This window comes from Alligator sinensis, unplaced genomic scaffold, assembly GCF_000455745.1.
Source record: "Alligator sinensis unplaced genomic scaffold, ASM45574v1 scaffold463_1, whole genome shotgun sequence".
NCBI classification, from domain to species: Eukaryota; Metazoa; Chordata; order Crocodylia; family Alligatoridae; genus Alligator; species Alligator sinensis.
This window is the reverse complement of record NW_005842584.1, coordinates 304,744-317,223: the sequence shown is the minus strand read 5'-3', so window position 1 is coordinate 317,223 and position 12,480 is coordinate 304,744. Positions and strand designations below refer to the sequence as shown.

The following is a 12,480-nucleotide window of genomic DNA, read 5'->3' as shown; positions in this document are numbered from 1 at the left end:
CTTCTGGTTTTGCGGCTGGCGCTTCCAGGGGCTACACGGCAAATCTCAGGGGGTGCACGTGCACCTGCATGCACCCACTACGTGTCGCCAATGCCTGGAAGCCCCAAAGGGAGGGACCAGCGTACAGGAGTTTGCATTGATCAGACTTGGTGCCTGAGGGCCATGGGGGAGGCAGGGCCTGAAACAAAGAGTGGAAGGGCAGGGGCATGGCCCCGTCTTGCCCCTACTCTGCTTTTCCTTGATACATTTCATTGTGAATGTTTGTTTGAAAATAATCACACAAAAAATCTTAAAAAAGGAGAAACATTTGCTTTCTTCTAGCTGCTCTCAGCCCACATCACACACAGCGGGTATCTCAGCCAGTGCCAGAGAAACCTCAGCCTGGAGGAGGACACAGCTGGGAGGAAGGCAGCGGGGCCTCGCAGGTCCCTGCAGCGCTGCCAGGAGGTGTGAGCCCCGCTGCCCAGAGGGGCATTGTGGCGGAGCATCTTTGGGGTGCTCGCCACATGGTAGGGGCTGCAGTAGGCCAAGTAGCCAGCAGGTGCTTGACTGCGGCGACCATTTCAGATCTCTGGCTGCCCATATAAATAGATCGGTTTCCTGCTGGCAGGGCAGGCAGTAACGTGGCCTGGCTGCAAGGCTCCATAACATCCTGGAGGTAAGGGCAGGAGCAGTAGGGGATGGATAGGAGGCTCCTGGTCCTGGGCATGACCTAAAATTGCACCCTGCCGGGCGTGGGTGGCCTGGTGGGGCTCTCAGTGGCACAGGAGCCCCTAGGAAATGCCAGGCCAGTTAGCACCTTGGTGAAAGGCGGGTAGAGGTGTCTTAACCCTAGTCCTCACCTTCAGGTGAGTTAAGTAACACCAGAGGTAGTTGGGGGCCAGGCACGGCTGAGGCCACGTGATCCCTGTGGGGTGCAAGACCCCAAGAGACCCTGAGGAGGGAGAGTGGGGCCAGGCATGGCTGCAGCCATCTGAGCCCACCTGGGAGCGAAGCCCCATGGCCCCAAGTGAGGGGGTGGTGGAGCCCCGAGTGAGGGGATAAGATTGCCCTGGTGAGGGGTGGCTCCAGAAAGGGGCGGAGATGAAGAGCCCCGGGGGGGGGAGGAAGGAAAACCAGAGGGCTGAGTGCCCAGTATGTTTATGTATATAGAGTTGCCCCAGGAAGGGGCTAGAGCAAGCTTAGACCCGGTCGGGTAATTGGCTGGCCACTACCCCAGTGAGGGTCACAGGGGAGGACCAAAAGACGATACGTCTGCCACCCAAGGGATGGACTGGCTAAGCCTATGGCCTAAGGGGCCCGCTCCAAGAGGGAGCAAGGCAGGATGAGTCGTTGATATATGAAAGAGACCCTGTGAGAGAGGCCCTAGTGAGAGGAGGGCGGCATGAATGTGCGTGTGACTGAGGCCTGACAGCACAGCCTAAGCTTGGTCCAGCTGTAGGCCGAGAGCACTGTAACATCTGGATGCCATCTGCGTGGGCTGTGGTGTAGGGGAGGTTCAGAGCTGCAGATAACACCCCCTGGCATCGGGGCATAAAATGGGCAGCCTCCTGCCTTAATTAACAACTATTAATTAAGAACAAGGCATGGCAGATGAGTCAGGTGGGTGGCATGCCCATTGGCAAGTGGGGAACCTAGCACTGTGGCTAGGTGAGGAGCCACACTTTGCCACAGGCGTCTTGGCCCGTTCTGTAAGGAGTGCGCTCCTGTCTGCTGGGGAGACAGAGGACAGTGGGAATGAGCGGCCAGAGCTGGGGCTTAAGAGCTGGGGCTACATGTGAGGAAGTTTCAGGCCCAGCAGGGCCCTCGAGGCATCACCCAGTCCATCCCCTGCTTGGAGGAGGATCAGTGACACCTGGCCCAGCACAGACAGAGGGGCATCTCTCCTGGCCTGAAAACCCCGCAGTGAAGGTGATTCAACAATCCTCCCTCTCCCAGCCCACAGTTCTCCTTACGGCTAGACAGTTCTTCCCAATTTCCAACGTCCTGTAAGATGGCTTGTTCTCATGCTCCTCCAAGGGAACAAACAATCCCGGTCATCTTTAGAAATCCCTTTTTCACACCTTTAAAGGCTAGCAACCTATCTCTCCCTCCACACTAACCTGCTTGGGGGAAGAAACTGACTCAGTGCCCTCCATCTTTCCGTGCTGGTCATGTTTTCCAAGCCTCTTCTCATTCATGTTGCTCTCTTCAGATCGTCCTCCAATGTGTCAACTTCTTTCTGAAAGTCTGGGGTCCAGAAAAAGGACATGGGGCTCTAGTTGAGGCCTCTCTAGCCCTGCGGAGAGTGAAGTTGCTTTTCACATTTTACAATGCACCTGTTAGGACACCCTGGAAGAACAAAATCCTATTCAGTGTGAAATTTGTTTTTGGTGTTTCTTTTTGTGGCTTTCCTTAGTTGCTGATAAAACAGGGGGCCCGGGCCTATTTTGTCTTGGGCCTGAACTAGAACAAGCGCCCAAGCACAGCACTTGATTGGGGCATAAACTGCAAAAGAGACAAAAAGTAGGCCCAGGCCTATTTCACTGGGCCCGGACCGGGCAGCAAAAAGTCAACCAGGCCTATACACCACTGAGGCCTGAATAAGCAACAAGAAGTGCCAGGGCTTCACCCTAGCCCAAATCTGCCAGCCAAACATATGGCTGGGGTTCAGCCCCACACCACTGGGCTGAAATGCAGCAGTTGTAAAACAGCAAAAAGGGCCCATATATTATATATTATAGCTGCAGCCAGGACATGTAGGCTCACCTATGCCAGCACACTGAGACATTACAGTCCCCAGTGCAATGACTGCCAGGACCCCGCTCCAGGGCAGCCTGAACTAGGAAGATACACTCCTGGCATCATCCCACTCAAGGCCTGCGTGGCCAAAACAGCCAGCAAGACACAGAGCTGAACCCAAAAGACGTTGCAACAGCAACTAAAAGTTGCCAGGCTCTCAGCCCTGGCCGAGAGTGTGCCAGCAAAACTGCCAGGCTTCAACCTTCGCCACTTTGCCGCAGTGGATGATGCCCCCTGCACAGGATCATCCCACTCAAAAACCCCCCCAAAAAAATGGGAAAGGAGAGGGAGAGAACAGAGGTCTCAGGCCCTGAGACAGTCTTTCTCTCCCTCTCCCTGAGGCTTTCCCTTCACATAGCTTCAGTTTGCTTCTTCAGTGAAGAGTGGGGAGTGACCCCCTCTCTCCATGGGAAGCAGGCTTTTCTGGCTCCCAAATCAGCATTCAGACATCAGCAGCCCCAGGAGGAAGAAGAGAGACCAGACCAGGTGGCCTTGACCTGAAATCACTTTTCTGACCTCATCCAGGGCCCCAGCCCAAAGCAGCCTCACCCGACACTGTACATGCAGAGCAGGCCAGTCACTCAACTGGTTTTACAGGCTTTGTTGAGGAGTCTTAAGACAACAGGTCTGGACACAATACAGTTAGATGGGAGGTGGGTCTCTCCAGTCCAGAGGAAACAAAATATACAGCACAAACAAGATATACCGCAAAATAAAACCAGACACACTTGACCACGCACAGCCCCAAGTGTGTGTGGGTGTTACATCCCTCCACTACTGCAGCACATGATTTGCCACAGGCAAGGCTGGATGATGTTGTGCTGCTGCTTCTTTGCTAAGTAATTGGGCTTCTTGGGCAGCTTTCTGGGTCTCAGAGTCTCATCGGTAACACCAATGTTTCACTTTCCAGGCAAACAAGGAGGCCAAGCCTGGCTCCAGCCAACCACTATCACTGAAAAACCCGAGTTGCAAAACCAAGCATGCTCGAGCCATGTGGAAAAAAGTATAAACTCCTCTTAACGGCAATGTCACCTTTTCATTCGACATTTCCCCGGTGACGATTCTTCTTAAAAACACCTGACAGTTGTCGCCTTCGGACTCCTGAAGATTTTGAGACAGACTCTTGGTCTGGGACGACTCTGACCCTGCTGTTGGATGTAGCCAGTGTTAAAGGGATCCCATGTCTTGTATCATCCCCTTTTGTCTTGTGTAAGCACAGGGTGAAACCCTGGAGAAACCAGTGAATAGATTGCCTTGAGGAGTCAGGCTTTGCTTTAGTGTTTTATCTGTTAATTAATGTTTTTATTTGGCTTGGGGCACAGGACCCTTGAAAGACTGTCTGACTACTTGCTTTTTGTTTCAGACTCTGGCAAAACCCAAGCCTGCTTCCTAAGATGGCCAGGCAGCTCAACCAGCCACTTCTCCGGTACACTGGCTTCCCTTTCAGGTGACAGCTAAACTGCTGTGGCTCAGTAGATAGAGTCTCTTCCCGCCTGCAGGGACTCCTCGTGTCCAGCCATCAGGAGAATCCATCACCTCCGCACAGAAATTTCTTTATCAGCGATTTGGACGATGGGGTGAAAAGCAACCTGTCCAAATTTGCTGATGATACCAAAATTTGGGGTGAGGCGGGCACATTAGAAGGGAGGGAAAGACTGCAGCAAGACCTGGATAGGTTGCAGGGGTGGGCTAACAAAAACAGGATGGGTTTCAATACAGACAAGTGCAGGGTGCTGCACTTGGGCAGTAGTAACTGGCAGCACACTTATAAGATGGGAAACTCCCTTCTTGAGAGCACGGAGGCGGAAAGGGATCTTGGAGTCATCATTGACTCCAAGATGAACATGGGCCGACAATGCGAGGTCACGGTCGGCAGGGCTAACTGGACCTTATCGTGCATCCACAGGTGCATCTCAAGTAGGTCCAAGGAGGTGATCCTCCCCCTCTACATGACACTGGTCAGGCCGCAGCTGGAGTACTGTGTCCAGTTCTGGGCACCCCATTTCAAGAGGGATGTGGACAACATTGAGAGGGTCCAGAGGAGGGCCACCCGCATGATCCAGGGACAGCAGGGCAGACCCTACGAGGAGAGGCTATGGGACCTGAACCTGTTCAGCCTTCACAAGAGAAGGCTGAGGGGGGACCTGGTGACCATTTACAAACTCACTAGGGGGGACCAGAAGGGTTTGGGGAGACCTTGTTTCCCCTAGCGCCCCCCGGGATAACAAGGAATAACGGCCACAAGTTGTTGGAGAATAGGTGTAGATTAGACATCCATAGGAACTACTTCACAGTTAAGGCGGCTAGGATCTGGAACCAACTTCCAAGGGAAGTGGTGCTGGTTCTTACCCTGGGGGTCTTTAAGAAGCGGCTTGATGCCTACCTGACTGGAGTCAATTGAGCCCAGTTTTCCTCCTGCCCAGGCAGGGGGTCGGACTTGAAGATCTACAAGGTCCCTTCCGACCCGACTTCTATGGTTCTATGATTCTATGAAATCTCTCTTGAACGTCCATTCCCACCTCTGGAGAGACGTTTGCTGACCCACACACTGGGTGCCCCTCACACTGACTTGACTCCTTCATATTCATAGATGTTCCTTCTATGTGAAGGAACAATACACCTCTCTAGAGGTGGAGATTGGCAATAAAGAAGGGTGACTTGAAACCCTCTTGGTCAAGATACGGGGAGAGCATGTAGAAGGGGACTGAAGAGCTCTATCTGACTCAAGAAGTCTATGGGCTGATCAGGAGTAAGGCGCTCCTGGACCTGGTTCTGGCCAAAGGGGATGATCTAGTAGTGAGCAACCTAAGGATGCAAGGGCAGTTAGGTGACAGTGACCATGAGATGATCACCTTCTTCACCCACTGTAAGACAGGGAAATCATTCAGTAAGGTAGAAATCCATGATTTTAGGAAAGCTGACTTCCACAAGGCTAGGAGATTGGTTAGTGAGGCCTTGTGGGACTGTAGTCCGATGGGGAAGGGAGTACAAGAAGAGCATTCATTCCTCAAAGATGCGATCCTTGGAGCACAAAGGAAGTCCATTTCTTGTCGTAAGGCTGGAAAAGGGCTGGGAGACCCCCTTGGCTCAACAGGAATGTCATGGACCTCCTGATATTGAAAAGAGAAGCTTATAAGGGATGGAAGTCAGAAATTACCACCAAGGAGGAGTACACAGCCATAGCCTACACCTGTAGGGAGGGGATTAGAAAAGCAAAGGCAGAAACCAAATTCAGATTGGCAACTGGAATGAAGAAAAATAAAAAGTCCTTCTTTAGATATGTAGGAAGTCAGAGAAAAAATAAGGGAAGCATAGAGCCACTGATGAATGAAATGGAAAATGCAGCCTTGACTACTTTACAGTCCGGTGGCTAGGTAACTGGCTCCGAGGACCCAGAGAGCATTAATAGATGGAACTGAGTCGACATGGCAGAAGGTGACGAGTGGCGTCCCTCAGGGTTCAGTACTGGGACCAGTGCTTTTCAACATATTCATCAATGATTTAGATTTGGGTGTTAAGTGTACTGGCAAAGTTTGCGGACGACACCAAATTATGGGGGAGTGTGGTCGTGCTTGAGGGCAGGCTGCGGATACAGGCTGACCTGGACAGGCTTGTGTGGTTTAATATCTATGAATGTCCTATCCATCTCTGATTTTCACCCTAAGGCCTTCAGTGAACTCCACACCAAGTCAGCTCAACTTCCACATAGGTGCCACTGTCTAATTCCCCATGGTCATGCACCTACAGATGCAAAGGTTGTCATTGGGAAGCTAAGTGTGACCAGCACAAACTATTAGTTTAGTTGACTCGCTCTTGACTCCACTCACTCATGCTCTGTTGATGTGTTTCCTTGCAGATGTCCCATCAAGGAGGAGCCACAACAAAAATACTTCTTGGGCATCGTGTCCATGAGGAAGAGGACTCCGGGCTTCCTTTTCAGGTAAGAGCTGAGTGCTGCTCTGGCTCCGTAGCTTTTAATTTTTTCCTGCCTGTGAGGACTCCATGTCTCCAGGGCTAAGGAGAATTGATATTGTTGGAGCCCTGCTTTGGAAATAACTCCCCCTACAAGCACTTGTGATTAAGGGTGCAAGGCGCAGTCCCTTGTTTCTGGGAATCAACTGGGTTTCTGCTCCTACCAGGGGCTGTTCTACTGCTCAGGGCTTAGCCCTTGTCTGTGGGAAATGGGTCCTGGAAAGGAAGCTGAGCAGCAATTGTTCCGCATTAAGGAGACCTTTAGCTGGGGAAGATGCTATGTTTGGTTTGGCCTGAGGGAAAGGTCCCCGTGTCAGTTCAGTTCTGAAGCTTTGTGGCAGAGCTCTGCTGGGAGCGGTCCCAGGGGTGGGGGGTCTGCCTCCTCTGCCCCTTGCCAAATCTTCCCAGTTCCCTTGGACTCACTTGCCCCTTTCTCCGCTTTGAGAGTGAAACACATGCAAGTCCAACAAGTAACCCGCTGCTTGACCTGCGTCTGATAGCATCCAGCACTGCCTATGAGCTCCAGAGAAACACAGCGGGCACAAATCAGCTCCTCCATCCCCATCCTGCATGTGTCAGAGCAGCAGCAGAAGACACCAGCGCCAGTAAGTTCTTGTCCTTCCCTCTTCTCTGTACCGCCGGGGTGCGAGCCCTCTCCTGTACTGGAGGTGCAGGGCTGGGACTCCCCTGTGGTGCTGGGGCTCTGTGCCATGCTTGGCTGCAACCAAGAGAAACCCAGGTCACCTGGGCACGGGCAGGATCTGCAAGATCGAGGGGTTTTCCTGAGAGAAAAGCTCAGGCTCTGGCACAAGAAGGGACTTCTTGCTTGGTCACCAAGTGCTGTGGTGCTCGGAAGCTGCATTTTGCTAAAGACCTGATCTATCCAGAGTGGAGGCAGCACTGATGCTGCCATTTGTGGGAAGTAGCCAGGGCAGGCAGAGCTGAGTTTCCCTCCTGGCTGTGAAGGGGAAAAACAAAATGGTTCCAGTCTGCCATTTTGTTTGTGAGCGAGTCATGTAGCCAGGTCATGACCTTGCTGTTACAGACTGGTTTAAACTAGTTTTTTTCTCCAGTAACAAGTTGAAGACATGTGCAGACTTGTCTGCGTCGTGGCTAATGTTGATTGGTTTATACTGTTGCTATGCTTATGACGTCACATTTTCTATATTACCCCCTCACTGCCTATGTTCAGAGTCAGACCTCGTGGCAAAATTCTGAATTCGTGCATGACGCTGACCAGGAATGCATCCTTTATTAAACTAAGTCTTTAAACTTCGATTGGCCTGTTCGTTTGAGCCTCCGCCCAACGAACCCGGGGACGAAGTTTTTCCCCACAGCTTTCTGGTGGCAGCAGTGGGATTGCAGCGGAACCCCGAGTTGGCAGCTTGAACAGTCTGGGGACTCAACTGACACCCCTGGCGCCAAAACTCAGAGGTAAGAGATCCTAATTAAAAAATCTCACATAACGGGTCTCAGTGTTCCCTAGCCTGGACAAGTAATGTCTTCTCGGCGGTAAGCGCTCCCTACGTTACTTTTATAAGTATAAGCCTTAGTTTATTTTATCTGACTGACTGAAAGATACTTTATTTGAAACTGACTGACTTGGGATCCCTGACAGGTAGACTGTTCTGATTTTGTCTGGGGACGCCTAGACTTTTCTCTGTTTATCCCTTTGCTACTGGCCTCTAACAGTCTGTCCTGATAACTGATTTATATTTGAGAGATTGTCTTGTGTCCTTCCCTTGTGTCTGGTTCACGGGCAGCCGCCCCAGGTTGGCCGCTTGCGAGCCAATCTTGAAAGCAAGGGCTCGTGTTCCAGTTTGTGCATCCTTTTGTGTCTCTGGCACCGGGCATTGCTCTGACGAACCCGTTTCCCCTTCCTCTTGTGTCTCAGGTAAATCTCTCCTAGTTTTGTTATATTATCCTGGCAATGGGTCAAGGATCCTCTTGCCCAGACCCAAAAACACCTTTGGGGTATATGTGTAAGGAATATGGAACTAAATTGGGTCCAAAGAAGCAAAAGCGCTTAGTTAAATTGGCACATGCTTGGAATAGTTATACCTATGAAAACCCTGGGTTACAGTTTCCTGATAAAGGAACCTTTGATCCCGATAAATACAGTCTAGGTTCCCGTCAGGCCATGGGCATTAAAGACCCCTGCGCATGGGGACACTTCACAGTGCTTGAGGCTGAATTTCCAAATGTGGCCCAGGCAGGCAGCAGCTGTCAGTGGCGTGGGGACAGCGGCCCAGGAGTCCAACCCTGTCTACATGATGGGAGCTTCTGAGTCTTGGGATGCTTATACTATTAGTCAGAACCAACTTCTAGCCAAATGGATGGGACCAACAGATAGAAAAGGCGATGGAACGGGAACGTGCCCTGCAATTCCCATGTGGCACCATGCCAGGGCTAGCACTCACCCTGATCTCACTGACTGAGAAGCCAGCATGGTGATATGGGATCAGGGCTTTGGTACTGCTGGAAGGAGAGGTTAATGCCCAACCTCTGTCACGCTCAGGATGCAGGAACTTTTGTGCCCAAATCCCGTTTGCAGCCTCTTTGTCTTTCTCAGACATTCCCATTGAAGGATCAGAGGATTCATGTTCTCGGCACATGTGTATTAACCCGTGTCCTACCAAGGGTACGCTGGCCAATGTCTGCCAGTCTGGACCCTGGAAGCTCAGCTGGTAGAGCCTGGCAGCCTTGAATTTCCCCAGGGAAACAACTTTGTGAAAGTGCTGTGCCCACAGAGGAGTTCCCTAGGAAGGACGGGCATCCACCTGAGCCCCAACGTCGACTGCTGGTTGCCTTTTCTCCTTCTAGAGTAGTCACAACCAACTCTGGCTTTGCTTTATTTCCTATATGTAATTTAATGTTGTGTGGTGTTTCTTTCATGCTTAGTTGTGGGTGGATGGGGGCGCAGGGCCATGGGAAGACTGTCTGACTACTTGTGTTTTCTTTATTCAGACTGTGGCAAAAAAAGATCAGGCTTCTAAAGGTGGCCTAGAAGTAGCACCAGCTCCTTCCCAGGTCTCCTTCCCAGCATCCACTCTCTGCCCCTGTGGGACATGGGAGTCTGGGCAAGGGGGACCTCTGGTCTGACCCGGTGAACGGCAGTTCTTCTGTTCTGAGCCATGTCAAATCCTAATCTGAGGTGCTTGGCCCTAAACCCGTCTACCCAGCTCATGAATCCCAAGTGACATGCTGCCTGTCTATGAAAACATCCCAAGTTGATCTCAGCCTCAGGAAAGGCCAGCTGAAGAGGAGCACGAGGGCAAAGTATGATGTTGCCCAGAGCATAGTGCCCACTGGGTACAGTTGCCCTTGGGTTGCTGAATGCTGGGGACCGTGGCCTGAGGCAATTAAAGGCTTCTTAAACCTTACAGAGAAATAAGATTTATGTTAAAATAAGTCCAAATGTGCCTTCTAAAGACTGAGTGGACACCTGTCCCCAGGATCTCAGTTGAAATATCCTTATGACATGATTCAATTAACGCCCTGTTCACTGAATTCTTTTTTCTCCACTGGTCTCTGCAAGACCAGATCCTAACTCCACAGAGATCAGTGAAGAGATTCACACTGACTTCCTGGGGCTTCGGTTCCACTTCTTTCCCTGATCCCAAATGCTCTCTTCGCAAGAAATGGCCCCTCTCCCTATTGCAGCACCTGATTTGCCATCTTAAGCACTGGATGGTGTTCTTCTGCTTCTCCTTTGCTAAGCAATTGGCTTCTCGGGCAGCTTTTGGCTTCCAAAGTCTCACAGGTAACAATGTGCTTCACTTTCCAGGCCAGCAAGGAGTCCAAGCCCAGCTCTAGCCAGGCACCATCAGTGAAAACCCGCACTGGGAAAGCCAAGGAGGCTGCAACCCTACCAAGGAAGGAAGAAAATGATCTTAGTGGCAGTATCACTGTTACATTTGACATTTTGCCAGTGAAGATGTTCAAGTACCGGACAGTTGCCCTCTTCAGACTCCTGAAGGTTCTAATACTCAATTTTAATTTAAAGGATGACTCTGACCCTCCTATTGAATCTGGCCGATGCTAAAGTGTTTCCAAACATGGTTTCTTCTCCATTGTCTTGTGTAAAGACAGGTAAAAGCGTGAAGAAGCCAATGAATGGATAGCCTTGAGTTTGGCAGCTTTGCTTTAGTTTTTTATCTGTTAATGCTTTGCTTTGCTCTGCTTTGGCTGTGGGTACATAACCCTTGGAAAAGTGTCTGACCACTTGCATTTTCTTTTTTTCAGGCTCTGGGAAAATGTGAGCCTGCTTCCAGGGATGGCCAACCATCTCAAGCAACTCCTTCCCAGATACCCTGGTTTCCCTTTTCTGGTGACAGCTGAACACAGCTCTGGCTTAATAGATAATATCTCTTCCTCCCTGTTGGGACTCTAGGTCCCCAGGCCTAAGGAGAGTCCATAGCGTTGTGAGCTCTGCTTTAAAATTACTCCCTGTCCAAGCACATGTGATTAAGAGTGCAAGGCGCAGTCCCTTGTTTCTGGGTGTCAGCTGGTTTCCTGCTTCTATCAGGGCTGTTCTCCTGTTCAGGGCTTAGCCTTGACTTTTGGGAATGGGTCCTGGAAAGGAAGCTGAGCAGTTGTTCCGAGTTAGGGAGACCTTGAGCTGGAGAAGACACTATTTGGTTTGGCCTGAGAGAAAGGTCCCCGTGTCAGTTCATTTCTGAAACTTTGTGGCATAGCTCTGCTGGGAGTGGTCCCAGGAGTGGAGGGTCTGCCTCCTCTCTGCCCTTTCACAAATCTTCCCCGTTCCCTTGAACTCGCTTGCCACTTCGAGAGTGAAATGCATACAAGTCCAAGAAGTATCACACTGTTTGGCTTGTATCTGATAGCATCCGGCACTGCCTAGTAGCCACAAAGCAGCCCAGAAGGCACAAATCAGCTCTGTGACACCCATCCACCACAAGCAGATGCAGCAGCAGGAGACACCAGTGCTGGTAAGTTCTTGTTCTTCCTCCACCTGCATCTGAAAGGGCTGGTATGTGATCCTTGTGTGTGCCCTCAGACTATGCCTGTGTTCCCCACCAGCGACACCCTTTGGTGCTTAGCAGCCCCACTGCCTGCAGCAAATGAGCCCTTGGCAGGGAGATGCCCTTGTCTTGCTGGTGCAGGTGCTGCAACCTGAGCACCCACTTCCCCCTGGACACGTTGTGGGTTAGAGACCTCCTTTGTGGCGAAGGGTGCAGGGCTGAGGCTCCCCTGTGGTGCTGGGGACCTGTGCCATGCTTGGCTGCAGCCCAGAGCAAGCCCAGAAAGTCACTTAGGTGCAGGCAGAATCTGTGAGCTCAAGGGGCTTGCCTGTGGGAAAACCTCAGGTCAAGAGATGGAGTCAGTCCTTGGTTAGTCAGCAAGTGCCATGGTGCTTGGTATGTGGGTTTTGCTAATGACCTGAACTTTTCAGAGTGGAGATAGCACTGGTGCTGCTGTGCCTGGAAAGCCACCAGGACAGGCAAAGGTGAGTTTCCCTCCCAACTGTCACGATACTCCTTTGGACCCAGTCTAGGATCCCTTCAGGCCATGGATACTACTTACGCCTACCAATAGGGACACTTCACACTGCTTGAGGTTGGATTTCCCACATGTGTGCCCGGCAGGGCAGCAGCTATCTGTGCTGTGGGAACTGCAACCCATGGGGCCCATCCTGTCTCCCTGATGGGAGTTTCTGACTCAGGATGCTCGTAGTATTAGTCAGGACCAACTTCTAGCCAAACG

General features: G+C 51.3%; 1 long non-coding RNA gene across 1 annotated transcript in view; it reads right to left on the bottom strand.

Annotated features, from left to right (window-relative positions):
* Positions 1 to 12,480, bottom strand: part of LOC112551747 — a 30,133-nt gene that overhangs the window by 1,175 nt on the left and 16,478 nt on the right. Inside the window, exon 2 of the long non-coding RNA XR_003096060.1 lies at positions 2,103 to 2,278. This is a non-coding gene — a long non-coding RNA (uncharacterized LOC112551747). The remainder of the gene's footprint in view (positions 1 to 2,102; positions 2,279 to 12,480) is intronic.